Source organism: Fundulus heteroclitus, chromosome 24, assembly GCF_011125445.2.
Source record: "Fundulus heteroclitus isolate FHET01 chromosome 24, MU-UCD_Fhet_4.1, whole genome shotgun sequence".
NCBI lineage: Eukaryota > Metazoa > Chordata > Actinopteri > Cyprinodontiformes > Fundulidae > Fundulus > Fundulus heteroclitus.
In genome coordinates, this window is record NC_046384.1 from 15,999,705 (window position 1) to 16,014,608 (window position 14,904).

General features: G+C 39.1%; 1 long non-coding RNA gene across 1 annotated transcript in view; it reads left to right on the forward strand.

The window, feature by feature from the left end:
- The first annotated feature begins 385 nt into the window (after positions 1–385).
- LOC110366702 overlaps positions 386–14,904 on the forward strand; it is a 41,683-nt gene continuing 27,164 nt past the window's right edge. The window contains exons 1-2 of the long non-coding RNA XR_002426904.2: positions 386–649; positions 763–925. This is a non-coding gene — a long non-coding RNA (uncharacterized LOC110366702). The remainder of the gene's footprint in view (positions 650–762; positions 926–14,904) is intronic.

Sequence of the window (14,904 nt, forward strand, 5' to 3'; positions counted from 1 at the left end):
CGTATTTTCAGAACACTGGTTAGATTTGTGGCTAATCTGGCCTAAGTTAAAGAAAAAAATACATTAGCAAAATACAATATGTAATTCTGATGCTAATGGTGAAGAAAATATAATGATGAATCCCCATTTTCTCCCTTTGAGCTCTCATACCTCAGCCACTAAATATATAAATTAAGTGTGGAGATTAAACGCAGTAAGAGTCCATCCAACTGGCCATGTTTTATATCATTATGCCTCACACTTGAAATATATCCTGTTGTAACAAAAGCTTATGTTATTGCAACCAGTGACAATAATAATATAGATTCAATATATTGTATAGCTCTACCTTAAAATCCAGGTGACCTGGTTGTTATAACTGTAGGTAAATCATATAGTTGTCCAGCCTGTTTTTTTTTTCTTTTTAAATGCTGTATTTTTTTAAACCATTTTGAATATTTTGTTTTCTGCTCTTTTGTTACCTATAATTCTTGGCATATCTGGATAACATCCTTTTGCAGATGTGCTGAAGACTTGAGATGAAGAGTGCTTAATATTTTGGACAAATGCTCAAGATATTCTCAAGAGTTTCTCTGCTCATATGAAAACTCTTCCATTTCACAGGCTCCTCAACTAAAACCAATTGTTTTCGTCGCTCTTCACCTTGCTTGTAAGTATATATTTTACTACTGTAATAAAATGCTGACCAGTAAAGTACCTCAATGCGAGGAATTTATATGCTCCTTTGAGATTTGCATGAAATTAAAAACTCACTTGTTACAGGATTGTCACTGACAATAGAGGCCATTAGAGCAATGCTTCTAAGAGGATATTTGATAATCTGGAAACCGTTATCTTTGCTGGATACACCAAGGCAGTATAAGACTCGGGGAGAATAAGCCATCCCATCTATTGTCTCCCACGGAGCAGGAGTGAAGGTTTTATGGTAAGCGAAAGCTGGAAATGATGTAGAGCAAATGGAGATTAACTTTCCAAAACGAGTGGGGAAAAAAAAATTCCTCCTATGTAGCATTTCATGTGTACTCGTACTTCAAATATATTCCTTCCTAGAGGAATTCCAAATTATAAAGGCAGAGGCTCCATCCGAATACCCGTAATAATAACTTCTAGCTTCTGTTCCTTGACCTTTCACAGGGTCAATAGTAAGAACTCTATTGTGGATAGGAAAGGAGCTTCGGACCGCTGTGCTGATTTCAGACAGCCTTTAACTCCGACGTCATTACGTGACAGAAACGCTCTTTGATGACGCAAGTCAAATCCGGTCCTACAGCCTTCTGAAAATGAACTACAAAGTGCTCACTCTCTTCTCTCTGGACATTTGTGTTGATTTCCATGAGGGGGCTGTGCTGATACGTTATGTCCCACAAAGGATTCTGGGATACCTTAATGCTTCGCAAAACTAGCCGCGGCCTGAGTCTTGGTTTCATATCACTTTTTAGACTTCCCTCATAAGGTACGTTCACATTGAATGCGAATTTGGCCACAATGTCGGAGTTTTGCGTGCTGTCGCTCGCCTAACATATCGCCGGCCGTCTGCATGGTGGGCGACAGCAATTGCACTGTGGGTAACAAGCCAGAAAACAGGTAACAAGCTTTCACTTACCTGCCACTCCAGTCTCCTCACTCTTTTGAAGGTTGGTCCTTTCTGCACTTGTCTCAGTCGTAATAATTGATGGAGTCATACAACTCAAGCCGACCGCAAACTGCCACTATCAGCTTTTCATCCATGTTGAATGAAAACTGCTTTATCTCCGCCGCAATCCTTCGTCACAGCCACATCAGTTCAGGATTGGTTGTTGTAATGCAACAGGACGCAAAAGATCAGAGTTTTCAACTCCAGCAACTGTCGCTTTGCATCCATCTCAGGTGTCGTGTTGCTCTGGCTTCGCTTTAATCTCCAAAATCGTGTCTGGTGTATTGCTAGAATCGGCGTCTGACACCTGACATAGCGTCATTTTGCGTTGCATCGCTACTGTGTTTCACCCGGGCTGCCTGATTTAGGTTCCTTCCTATAGATTGAAGTATATGTTTATGCATTTTGAACAAACATTTCCTAGAGATAACAACAAAATTCCCTTTCAAAGTACTTTATAGAATAATTTGCATTCTTTGTCAGTTTTGTTTTATTTATATATATATATATATATATATATATATATATATATATATATATATATATATATATATATATAGTTTTTTTTCTGTTCTGATGCTTTTCGATTGGTTTGATTTGTATATTAATAATTTTTTTAAGCTTATTTGTTATCTATAGCAGCTGTGTCATTGTGTGCAATTAACAGACATCTAAGGATTTTAAATATACAACTTAATCACACTTGATTTAGGCGCAACATCATGCTTACATCCAATTTCTGACGTGCCTATCTCCAGTTGTCATTGGACGAGAGGCAGGGTCAACCCTGGACATGTTGTCAGTCCATCTCAGAGACTCAGAACCACTCATATCTTAGCACTATTAACCTAACAGGATAGAACAGGGAGAACATGCAAACTCAATGCCAGAACCCCAGTCTGGGATTCAAACCCAGGACCTTCTAGCTGCAATTGTTACCACCTGCCCTACCATGCAGTCCATCTTAGATGATTAATTTTTTGCCATTTTTGATAGATTATTGGACTAATTGGTTTCTCGAAATGAAATTAAAAATCTCACTGTAATATTCTCATGCCGTTTAAAGTATGCCTTCAAAACAAATAAACACGCTCATCAAGCTTGATTTGATCTTTTAAGACTTTGTAGCTCAGCTGTGCTGGTATGCTTTCGCAGCATATTTGTGTCCGTATCAAAGCACTTTCAAGCAACTACCCATGCCATTTCAATGCTCATGCTCGACTTGGCTCGAATGGTGGAAGAAGGTTTGAATTGTCTCCGCGTATTTCGCCCGTAGCTGCTTCCCTCAACACCCTTTCAGAGTGAAATGGTGCATTTTAAAGAAGAGGTGAAATGGAATCCCTGGATGCAGTCTCAGAGGTAACATTGCCTGAAGAAAGAGAGGTCGGTGTAGCGAGTCCTTTGACATTGCTGTCACATTGAGTGAAAATCTCAGCTAAATGACTTGGATTCTGTGATTCTAGCTGTGTAGTCTTATACTAGCCAGGTGTTGTAGGCAATGAGCATGGAGATGAGTGATGGCCAATCTGATTAAATGTGACTCAGCCATATCTGCATTGGTAATAGAATGATAGACAGTACATTCTAGCAAATGGCGCTCTGTGGTGTCCCTATGTGACCAAGGAGACAGAGCGGCCTTGGTAATACTGGGGGAAAAGAATTTACGAATGCAAAGCCATTTAGAGCCTCTGCCTTTTAATTTCTTTTTAATTAAAGCTGATTGATGAAACATAATTGCATCATAATAAAGCAGTGTATGCAATATCCATATGAATAACTTCATCAGTTAAATAAATTAGGTGGGAGCTCGATTGATCCAATTTTACACATCAAGTTTGTTTCAAGGTCTTGGGAAGTTCTTTCGTTGAGGGAACTGGGAGCTGTTTAAAGCGTTTCTGACTCCACAGGGATGTCATTTGAAGATTAAAGGTTTGAAAATGACAACATTTGACTTTTTGGTTTACTTAAGTTGTGTAAAATGCTCTCCTTTCGCACTTCTTTACCACAGAGGCTATTTGCATCACACTGAAAATGTGCTAATATGTTTCTATTGAACATCTCTGACCTTTTTTAAGTGTTTTTGTTGCTTTGTCCTTGCATTCAAACTATTTTAGGAGCACCAAACCAATATTTCTAAAAGGTAACATATCTTGACATGCCACTATTGTTTCTTTGTGTGTGTGCGTGTGTGTTGGTAACCACACACACAATTATATATATATTTTCTTCTTCTTCTTAAAAGCCTGGATGTCATACACCCACCTCTATTCTAAACCCCAAACGTCCCTTGTTCTGAAATCTTTTCTTTCTTCTTGACAAATATCTATGGCAGCGTTGCTGGGACAATTGTTTTTTTTTTTGGATAATTTCCACTGTTTCTGTGTGGGTGAAGACATCTCTAGCTGTAATGTTGTTCTTTATTTGTGTGATTTGGCATATTTAAGGCCCTGTCCACATTTGGCCTTTAGCCACACCACTTTGGGTAGGGTTAAACATATTTATTTATTTATTTATTTATTTTTACTATAAATATATCTGTGTGTGAATCAAAAAGACTGTAATGTCAATGCTCAGCTGGCAGGTGACAGTAATCATTCCATTCATAGATTCAGAAGAAAAAGATCCCGAGTAAGGACTCTTTAGCTAAAGCAAGAGTGCATCAGTGGTCGCCATGATAAGTCCTGTCCGACTAGTGTAGTCAGCAAGGAAGGAGGTAGGAACATTAGCTTGTATGCTTTCCCTCACAGCAATTGTGCCTAGGAACTCCGCAATGCCCCTTACTGGTGCTAAGAAGCCTTAAGGTATCCCATAATCCTTTGCATGATGTGACGTATGTGCACAACCCCCCTCACGGAAATCACCGAAAGAAATCCAGAGAGAAGAGAGCGCACACTTTGTTCTTCATTTTCAGAAGGCTGTAGGCCCGGATTTGACTCACATCGTCCATCGTTTCCATCACATTGGTGTTAAAGGCTGCCTGAAATTTGCACAGCAGTCCGAAACTCCTTTCCTACCTATGTTTAACTGGACTTTAGCTTTCTTCTGTTACTGTTAATTTAAAACAAATAAATCCACCATAACAAATCCAAATTCCCTGTCATAATTTATAGTGTTCCAGATTCCCATATGTCTGAAATCACAAATCATAAAGGGATATCCCACTCTGGTCACTTGAACAGCTTGGAACAACGTTCAACAAAACCCATTTATGTGTTTGTGGTTAACCAGTTATAAAAATAAGTGAATAAGTTATAATTTTAACTAAAGCAAGACTAGTAATAATGTGGTGATGCTTTATTTGGTGAATTTGTTTGCCAGTAGTAATAGTCTTTCATTTCTGCCACTTTGTCTTTATTCCTATTTATTCTTCAGGTTAAAAAGATTCAATTCAAGGTAACATTGGACGTTGCTACTTTTTCACAAACGGCCCTAAACGTGAATTCAATTTTCAATTCAATTTTATTTATATAGCGCCAATTCATGAAACATGTCATCTCGAGGCACTTTACAAAGTCAAATTCAATCATATTATACAGATTGGTCAAAAATTTCCTATATAAGGGAACCAGTTGATTGCTTCAAAGTTCCGACAAGCAGCATTCACTCCTGGAGGAGCGTAGAGCTACAGGGAGAGTCGTCTGCATTGTCCATGGCTTTGCAGCAATCCCTCATACTGAGCAAGCATGAAGCGACAGTGGAAAGAAAAACCACCCATTAGCGGGAAGGAAAACCTCCAGCAGAACCGGGCTCAGTGTGAACGGTCATCTGCCTCGACCGACTGGGGGTTACAGAAGACAGAGCAGAGACACAACAAGAGAGACAAAAAAGCACAGAAGCAAACATTGATCCAGTAATCTGTTCTCCATTAGATGATACATAGTGGATGATCTGTCTTCCCTGGATGATGTCACAGTTAACAGAACAGCAGACCAGTTGTACCTACTATGAAGAAAAAAAGAGAGAGAGCAAAAAGTTAAAAGCTGAAATGACAACAGTCATCTCAATGTAATACAATGCAAAACCAGAGAACAGTAGACTGGAGAACAGTAGAAATCAGTAGAGTGAGAAAGATAGGCCCTGATGTCCTCCAGTAGCCTAAGCCTATAGCAGTATAACTATAGAGGTAGCTCAGGGTAACATGAGCCAGTCTAACTATAAGCTTTGTCAAAAAGGAAAGTTTTAAGATTAGTCTTAAAAGTAGACGGGGTGTCTGCCTCATGGACCAAAACTGGGAGTTGGTTCCACAGGAGAGGAGCCTGATAGCTAAAGGATCTGCCTCCCATTCTACTTTTAGAGACTCTAGGAACCACCAGCAGACCTGCGTATATATTCATATATTTATTAGGATACATTCTTGTGAAGTGAATGGAAAAAGGGAAAAAAATGTTTTTTAAATTAATACGTACATAAATTGGATGCATTAACTTTGGTTTGATCAAAGAAAATATAACAAAAAGCAATTGCAGTTAAATAGATTGAAGTTTGTGTTTCTTTTTATCTAACAAAATGTGGAAAAGCTGTTTAACAAAATTAAAAACATATGTTTTTTTGGTGTATGGAATATAAAATGTTACAAAATGTTAGACGAATGTTTGATAGAGAACTCTAATCCACCTTTAAAGGTGTGATTCAATTGCAAAAACTAACATCTCACTTGAATACACTGAAACAATAATCCACGAAGCTCTTCATGAGGAGGAGGGAGTTTATATGATTTGGATCTTGTGCAACATGCTCTGAGGATGTGGCGGCGGCCATCTTAATGAGTTCGGAGCTTATCACTGCTCACGAGAGAAACCAAATCAATCACTACCCTTGCACGGTGATGGGTATGTGGGAGGGAGAGCGGAGCGGGAGACAGAGAGAAGTAGAGATGTGACACGAGAGAAAGCTCCTCAGTCCTCCGGTGTTGTTTAGCACAACAGCCCATTGCCAGGGATTTTCCTGAGGGACACTTGTTTTAATAAAAAAACTGGGCCCATATTAAATTCTAATCCATTAGTCTGGCTGCCGAGCTCTGACAATGTTTTATCAAACCACTGGAATAGATGAATGTTTCTTCATTATCACAACTGGAGCGTTTCAGTAATTTTCCTCCAGTACTTTCTTAGACCAGGGATATGTTGGAGTTTACCGCACATCCTTATGTCGGTGCATGCTATATATGGGCTAATTTCTTTTCAAATGGTTTGCGTTGCAGCTTTGACTACATGGTGTATGTGCTAATATAAAGTACACTTCCTGTCAGTTTGTAAATTATATGTATCAGAACCTGTGAATAGAATATTGAGTCCTTACCAGGCTCTTCATTGTTTATTTCTAAGCTCAAGAACAAAGCAACTGGGTCAGGCTTATTAAGTGTGCTTGACAGGCTGTTCATTACTTTTGATTGCTAATCAGGAGAATGCAGTTGTGTTAACACAATGCAAAGGCAATAAGACAGCAGCAAATGACCTTAAAGTAGCAGTTGTTGTTACCGATCATCAATCTGAGTTGTTTTAAGGCTGCCGTATCATGCTTTTAAATCTTTCCATTTCGTTTTAAGCCTTTCAGCTGTGGTCTATATAAAGTGGAATGCATGATTACATGTTTGGCAACAACCAAACTAAAGCATATGAGTACACATCTTATTTCAAACGTAAAGCAAGGTAGTGGAAGGAAGGTTGATCTGTCGACGTTGCGCCATTAACTGCTCTGCATACCAAAGGATTCCAAAGTCAAATGTGAGACTATCTTTCTAACAGCGCAAGCTTTGACCAAAGAATAAAAACTAAGGAGTTGAAATAAACCCAGTCAAAATCCAGACCAATATATCTCAAATGCGCTAAGAGAGTGATCTCAGTTAAACTGGATCAATGTTGTAAATAAAGAGCAGAGAAATATTTTATAAGCCCTATAATGGAAATTTATAGAATCAAAAGGCAGTTGGTGTATATGTTTGTTTGTTTGCAGTATTCAAATACATGTATGGAGTAAAGTGAATTTAGATATGCAGGATAAGAGCTAAAGCTAGGCTTGACCTGGTGTAATCACTGCATCCTGGCTTTATCCGTTTCATGAAGGCTAAACCAGAATCAGGAGGTCTGGTCAAGCCAGCTATATCAAGCTAGGTTTAAGGAATTCAGGTAAACGCTGCTTTCTTCAAGAGACCCTGAGGTCAATTATAGATTCACTGATGCTGCAATGGATAAGTTGCATGTGCCAAATGTCACACCAAACAAGCAACGTTTTTTGATGGAGGCTTATGAGGAATTAAAGCGCATCATACTCAGAGAAAACCCTGCTGCTTTTATAAAGGAGCCACAATATTTATACAGAACAAATATGACTGGAATATGTTACTAATGCATGTTACCTGCAATGTTGTAGAATCCCTCCTTGATGTTTCATCCTTCCGTGGCCGGGGAAGGTTATGAAGATGCACGTATATCTCTTTAATGCCAAATACACAATTCTGAGGGTGTGGCAAATTGTGGCTTTGCTAAGATGTTCAGCATCACCTACTGCATGTAGCAACATACCACTAGTGAAAAATCTGAGCCCAGCACAGATCATCCGTGCAACAATCAAGGCATGGCTCTGTTTGGTGCAGTGCTGGATGTTGGGACCTAGCAGTCTGCACAGGTAGCGGGTGCCATCCCCAGAAAAGCGGCAACGCTCACACAGGCAATTGTTGGGAAAGGCCAACCGGTCGGACCTATCCCAATAAAGTCTTCCCCGTCTGAAGACCCTTCTCAAAGCAAGCACGTCATCAGCAAGCAAGGGTCAGGAGGTACGACCAGGTCAAGCCAGGTTTAAGTAATTCAGCTGAATGTGCATCCGCGACTTTCTCCAAGAAACCATCAGGTCGAGCACAGATTGACTGATGCTACAATGGATAATTTGCATGCGCCATATTTAAAACCAAACGAGCAGCGTCTTTTTATGAGCAACTGAAGTACATCATACTCAACAAAGGAAACACTGTCGCTATTATAAAGGACCAGACATGCGTTTAAAGCTACTTATATGGCAGACAGGTGTCACCCTAACTTTCAGCACCTATCAGATTCTGTGCCTCTAGAGGGCACTGTTTCGCTGACCCCTTTTCGTAACTCCTAAAAAAAAAACACGGTAGAGGGATGACACTTTTTCAGCTGGCTGACCAGATAAGGCACCAGGGTTAACTAAGCCTGGCTGTTACACGGGTCTGAAGCAGGCTAGCTGCACAGAACCACCATGGTAACCTATGTGCGACTGCGTTTGTCAAAGTGCGTCAAGTCATAATTCAGCCAGGACATCTGGAAAAGCCTAACCTCCTGAAAAATCCCTTAGATCAATAAGAGGTGCTTGCAACATAATCTTTCCATATGCCCTTGAACCTGGTCACATTTTGTTGAAACTTCACGAACACAAGTCATTTTCATGCATAAAACTGAAGAGTAGGTGGTTCTGACATTGTTGTTTCACAAATTAAAATTGTGGCATTTGTCTTCATCCCCTTTTGTTTTGTTTTTTTTATACCCCCAAAGGTTCAAATTAGCACATTACCCCAATTATGACAGATAATAGTTGCAGTATCATGCTCTGGGCCATGCTTTGATAATATAGAATCTGAGGCAATGCTTGAAAATTGCTTGTAATACACACTCTCCATCTTATCTGATGGAGACTGAGCTATTTTGTTGGAATTAAATGAAACTTCCAAGATACAACAAGGGGCTGATAAATAAGGTGTTTAATATGTAAGCCAAACAACATTTTTCTCTGTTCCTTGATTTTTATAGATAGCTGCAGGAGAGAAGTTAGATAAAAGTAAATGGAAGTTAAATGAATCATGTCAGCGCTTTAGTGACTTAAAATTTCATTCAATCAAAGTTTTGCCTCAATTGCTTGGTTCAACATTACCTGAACGTATTTAAGATTTATCAGAAAGCCTGGAACATGATGAATGCTGCTGCCCCGGGCTCTCCTTTCATTAACTGAGGGTCAGAACATTCATTTTGAAGCAGACTTGATAAGTGCAGACCTGGCAACTCCTCTCTCACCAGATTTGTTGGTTTCTGTTTTTCTTTTTTTACGGTAGTAAACAGAAGCAGATGCTCTTGTGAGCAAACACCAAAAGAGCCTTCATCTTCTTCTTTCTTCAGGGCAGATGACCATTAGAGTATTTTTTTGTTGATAATCTAGCTCTTAGTGTGATGAGAAGAGATGAAGAGCAGGACATCGATAACAGGAACTTGCAGTGGAGTGGATAATTAGCCTTATAAAGGAACAAAGGATCACCCACGCCACCATCAACCCCCCCCCCCCACACACACACACACACACACACCCGTCCTTGCTTTACAAACCATTCGTTCATGGGGAAAACAGGTTTAGGCATTGGGTGCCGAACCATCAGCTGCAAAAGGTGACACATGGACACCAGGCAGAAATGCTCATCTATCAGTCTGACAGCAAAGGCTTCCACTGTAACTGATGAAGAAATATATATGTATATATATATATATATATATATATATATATATATATATATATATATATATATATATATATATATATATATAATATTTATTTATTTTTTTGATGGGAGTGCCACTTCGGAAGTCGGTGTCAGTATTGCTTTTCACATTGCTTATGCTTATATTCATAATAAATTTAGTAAGTGTGCTGACTTGGAAGATATAAGGATATAAGGCAAAGGAACAATTGTTCAGCATGTTCCCCTTATTAACTTCATACATGATTAGATTTGGAATATTATATCAAATAACTTTGTTTCACGTAAATGCTGCTATTAATTTTAGTTATTTGAAACATGTTTGCATTTTTTATGCAAATGTTCTGTCCATTATGGGGTTTATTGAGGTGTTCTCAAATAATTGTCCTGACACGGAAATAGCGTTATATCTGCACCTAAGCTTTATGTCTGCACCTAACCTTGCGACTGAACAGTTACTTTACATGTTTCTAATATACCAAGTGGTTGCTTAATGAGTTGCATTTTTCATGTCCTTACTCATCTTATTTTACCCTTTAAGGGACAGTTCATAACTTTTAGAAGAGGGTTTTGAAACTCTATTTGCATCTGGACTCTGCTCCAACAGCGATATGCTAACCTGTAGTTAGAGTGCAAACAAGGCAACAGCCAATTTGACATTATGTTTTGGATCATTTTTCTGGTTCATAATCAAAGTGCGACTTAGGATGAATTCATTAACTAGTTTTCTGAGAGTGCATGATTACAATTTTTACAGCAAGTCATCTAGACCCAGAAGCAGCCCAGCCCCCAAAAAAAGTCGATCAGTCAGCTGCAGCTGCTGCCAGCATCCTCACTAAGACTAAGAAAGTAGAGCACATCATCCCAGTTCTAAAGTCCTTACACTGGCTCCCTGTATCTCAGAGAATAGACTTTAAAATCATCCCGTTATTCTATTAATCCCTGAATGACTTAGCACCTAAATACATCACGGACTTGTTATCAGTGTATCAACCCCCTAGACCACTAAGGTATTCTGGCTCAAATCTACTCTCCATACCTAGAACCATAACCAAACACGGAAAAGCAGAATTGAGTTTTTATGCTCCTCTTATCTGGAACAAACTCCTGGAACACTATAAAAGTGCTGAAACCCTGAATTCCTGTCAGTCAAGGTTAAATAGCAGTTTGTTTAGAGTTGCCTTTGAATGTTAATGTTGAAGTTTATAGTCCAACTTGTCTTACATGACTGCACCAACTATTCCACTGTAATGTTTTTGTTTACTGTGTGATGCTTTCCTTTTTTTTTTTGTTCATGTAAAGCACTTTTAATTGTCTCGTTACTGAAATGTGCTTTATAAATAAACTTGCCCAGCAGTCCCAACCTATAACAATAGCACCGCCGTGCTTCACTCTGTACGGTGTTCTTGTTCTGAAACGAGTGGGTTGGTTTTCTTGTACAGCAGATGTAACAAGATGCAGACCTTGCAAAAAAGTTGCAACGGTCCACAGTGCACAGCTACTTTTTGAGCCAAAAAGTAGGTCCTTCACAAAAACAAAAAATTGTGAAATAGTTTTGAATAATGTCTTTTGAATAATTCATTGTGACAGAAAAGAAAATGTAAAAAAACAAAAAAATTCCACCACAGGCTTCTTAATAACAAAGATATTTTTTTGTTGTTGTTACTAGTCCCTACTTGTACATTATATATGAAAACATGAGCAGCACACATAGCTTCATACTTTTAGTAGTACAGTATTTACAAGAACATATATTGTTGAAATGATTTGTGATTTTGCAGGCAGGCTCGCATAAATAGAGGAACAGATGAAAATCAAAATTTTCTGATAGATCGTTTAAAATGTATCAAATTTCATGAGTCTATTTTCCCAAATTTATGTTACAAGCCGCTTCCATTCTTTTTGTGAAGCTTTAAGCAGCTTCATATTCGGGCGCCTCAGTATTTGATGATATATGCACTCTTGCAGGCTTCTCATTCTGGTTTGGAGAAAATCCTATGCCGCAACAAATGCCTGTAATCTTTATACAAAAAAAAAAAATAGGTTCAACCAGCAGGAAATGGCATCTACTACCAATTTGGGCACCAGCTTTATTTTTTTTTACCAGCAGATTTTGCAAATTAATAAGGTAACTAGAACTAGCGCACGTTGTTTGGCTCATAACGCTTAATTAAAACTGCAGAAGTATCTGTTTTTCATTGTCGACAGTAAAAAAAGGACAAATCTCTGTAAAAGACACATAGAATGGGGAGGCAAGGATAGACCGATAAGATGTGGGGACACGATTATTGAAAACACAAAATAGAGGATCTTGCAAAAGTAATCACAAACTCATTTTTTTAAACTTTCTAACATTCGAACTGCAAACTTAAATGTGTTTTTTGGTTATTTAGCACTTAAGATGAAGCAATATTCTTTACTATTTTAACAAATAGAAATATTTAAAAAAAAAATGTGCCGTGTATTTGTATATATTTTGCTAAACGATCTCCAGGGTTAACAATGCTGAAGGTCCATGGGCTTAAATTAAAAATCTGTGGCAGAAAAATAACTCCGCACATCACCTTGAACACACCATCTCCACAGTGAAACATGACGGGTGGCAGAATCATGCTGGTGTTCGTAAATTTTTTCAGCAGGGTTGGGTAAACTGATTAGAGCCAATGGGAGCTGAATGTAGAAAATTCCTGGAAAAAAAAACTGTTAGAGGTTTGAGTTGTTCCTGTGGGTCACCACTTGGGAGGAAAACAACCCTAAACGTGCAGCCAGAGCTACAATGGAATGGCTTAGTATGAAGCATTATTTGTATTGATGGCCCAATCAAAGCCCAGATCTAAGTGAGACTGAAAATTGACGGAAAGGTCTGATTAAAAAATGTTTGTAGATGCTCGAGGTCCAATCTGGCTCATCTGTAAACTGATATTCCCACCTGAGCTGTGGATCTCTGCAGCTCCTCCACAATTAGAATTGGTTTTCTTCTGAAATAAACATAAATAAACTCACTCCACACTTATCAGATTATTATTTGCAAAATACTAAAAGCCACGTGCCTGCTTCCTCCAGCTCAACATTTATACACTATTTTCTCTTGGTAAGGAGATAACTTTGAAGTAGTTGTTGCAACGTGACTAAATGCATGCAAGTTCAAGGTGTGAGCGGGTGGTCTACGCAGAACCGCAAGAAGGTGAAAGCCCCCGATTCAAAGCAGGGAGGCGTGTTGAAAGGCAGTTGCATATGAAGAGACAAATCTATAAAATCAAGGTTAAACCACCAGCAAAGACCTGCGTTTATGACGGGAGCACCCAGAACGGATGCTCAACTTAAACTGCCATCAGGGCCAGAGAGCCTCATTGACATTCAGAGGACATCAAGGATAGAAAGCGAAGATGATCAGATACTTAAAATATTAACGGGGGCCTCTTTTCAGGCATTGTCCTCCTTTACTTATTCCTGATGAATCTCACCAGCCAGCGATCCAGACATGAAGCATCACCTTTGTTGTCCAATATGAAAAGGCCTTTTCATCATTAACATTTTCGCCAGGAGATGCGGTGTGATTAGTTTCATTGATGAGCTGTTGCATCAAAGACAAGAAAAAAAGAATTAGAACCAGAGAAAGAAAAGAAAAGAAAAAATGGGGAGAGGTAGCTTCACCAGGAATCAAAAAGCTCCAGCCACGGTGGGCCTCGTGTTTATGCCAGCCTTTTTCCCCGACTTTAATTATTAGCACATAAGTAATCTCAGAGGCACAAATTGATTATTTGAATTTTCGCATTAACTCGGAACCTACAGGGACCTCAATTTCCACCGCATCGGAACGTTATCCTCGTTTAAAATCAGGTTTTATTTAAAACCTATTACCAGGTTTCCAAAGCGCGCGGACGGCTAAGGCGCAGTAGTATGTAATTATCTTCGTATGAATTATTAATTTCATTACACTGTGACTGAATAAATGTAGCAGGTTCAGTTAAGCACTTTGACGGTGACAGCGGAAACATTACATTTTGTAACACCAAAGCCGGTGTTTCAAAGGCATCTATTATTCATGGCATTTATTTATTTAGTAAGTTAGAATATTCTCCCTATTGACCTGATGGAGATGTACTCGTAGATTATTGTCAGATTTTTGTGCTGTTTTCCCACATATGGGTAAGCAGTGTTTTGCACTCTGGCACGCCTGTTCGTCAAGTCCCCTTTTACCGTGATGCCCTTAAACGCAATCCGGTTAAACCCATTTGCCTTGAGTGTTCACCTGTGTCTAATTTGAGCTTAGTTTGAATGCAGCTGTTCTGCGAAGGCCTCTTGGGCGTGGGGTGAACGTTACCGAACAAACTCAAGCCACGGACGTCTCGCTGAGCACTGCTAAGTTTATCGTCCCGAAAAAGTTGGAAACAGTACATGGCTCAATTGCAGAAACTGCTGAGACATGCAGGTCCAGCCACATGGCAAGCCAATCAAGCGGAGCACCAATCAGAGACGCAGCCCAGAAGTCTCTGTTGACTCTGGAGGAGCTGCAGAGCTTCCTTGCGCAGGGGGTAAAACCTGTCGAGACTACATTTTTTTTTTTTTTTTTTTTTTTTTTTTTTTTTTTTTTTTTTTTAGATCACCCAAATTGCTGTGGAATGTTTTAAGCCGTATGTGAAATTCTACGTGTGCTGAAAAACTAACACACTAAACACACCATCCCTACAATGAAACAGGGTGGTGGCAGCATCATGCTGTGGGGGGTTGCTTTTCTGCAGCAGGGTCATGAAAACTGATCAGAGTTGATGGGGAATGTGGACGACCA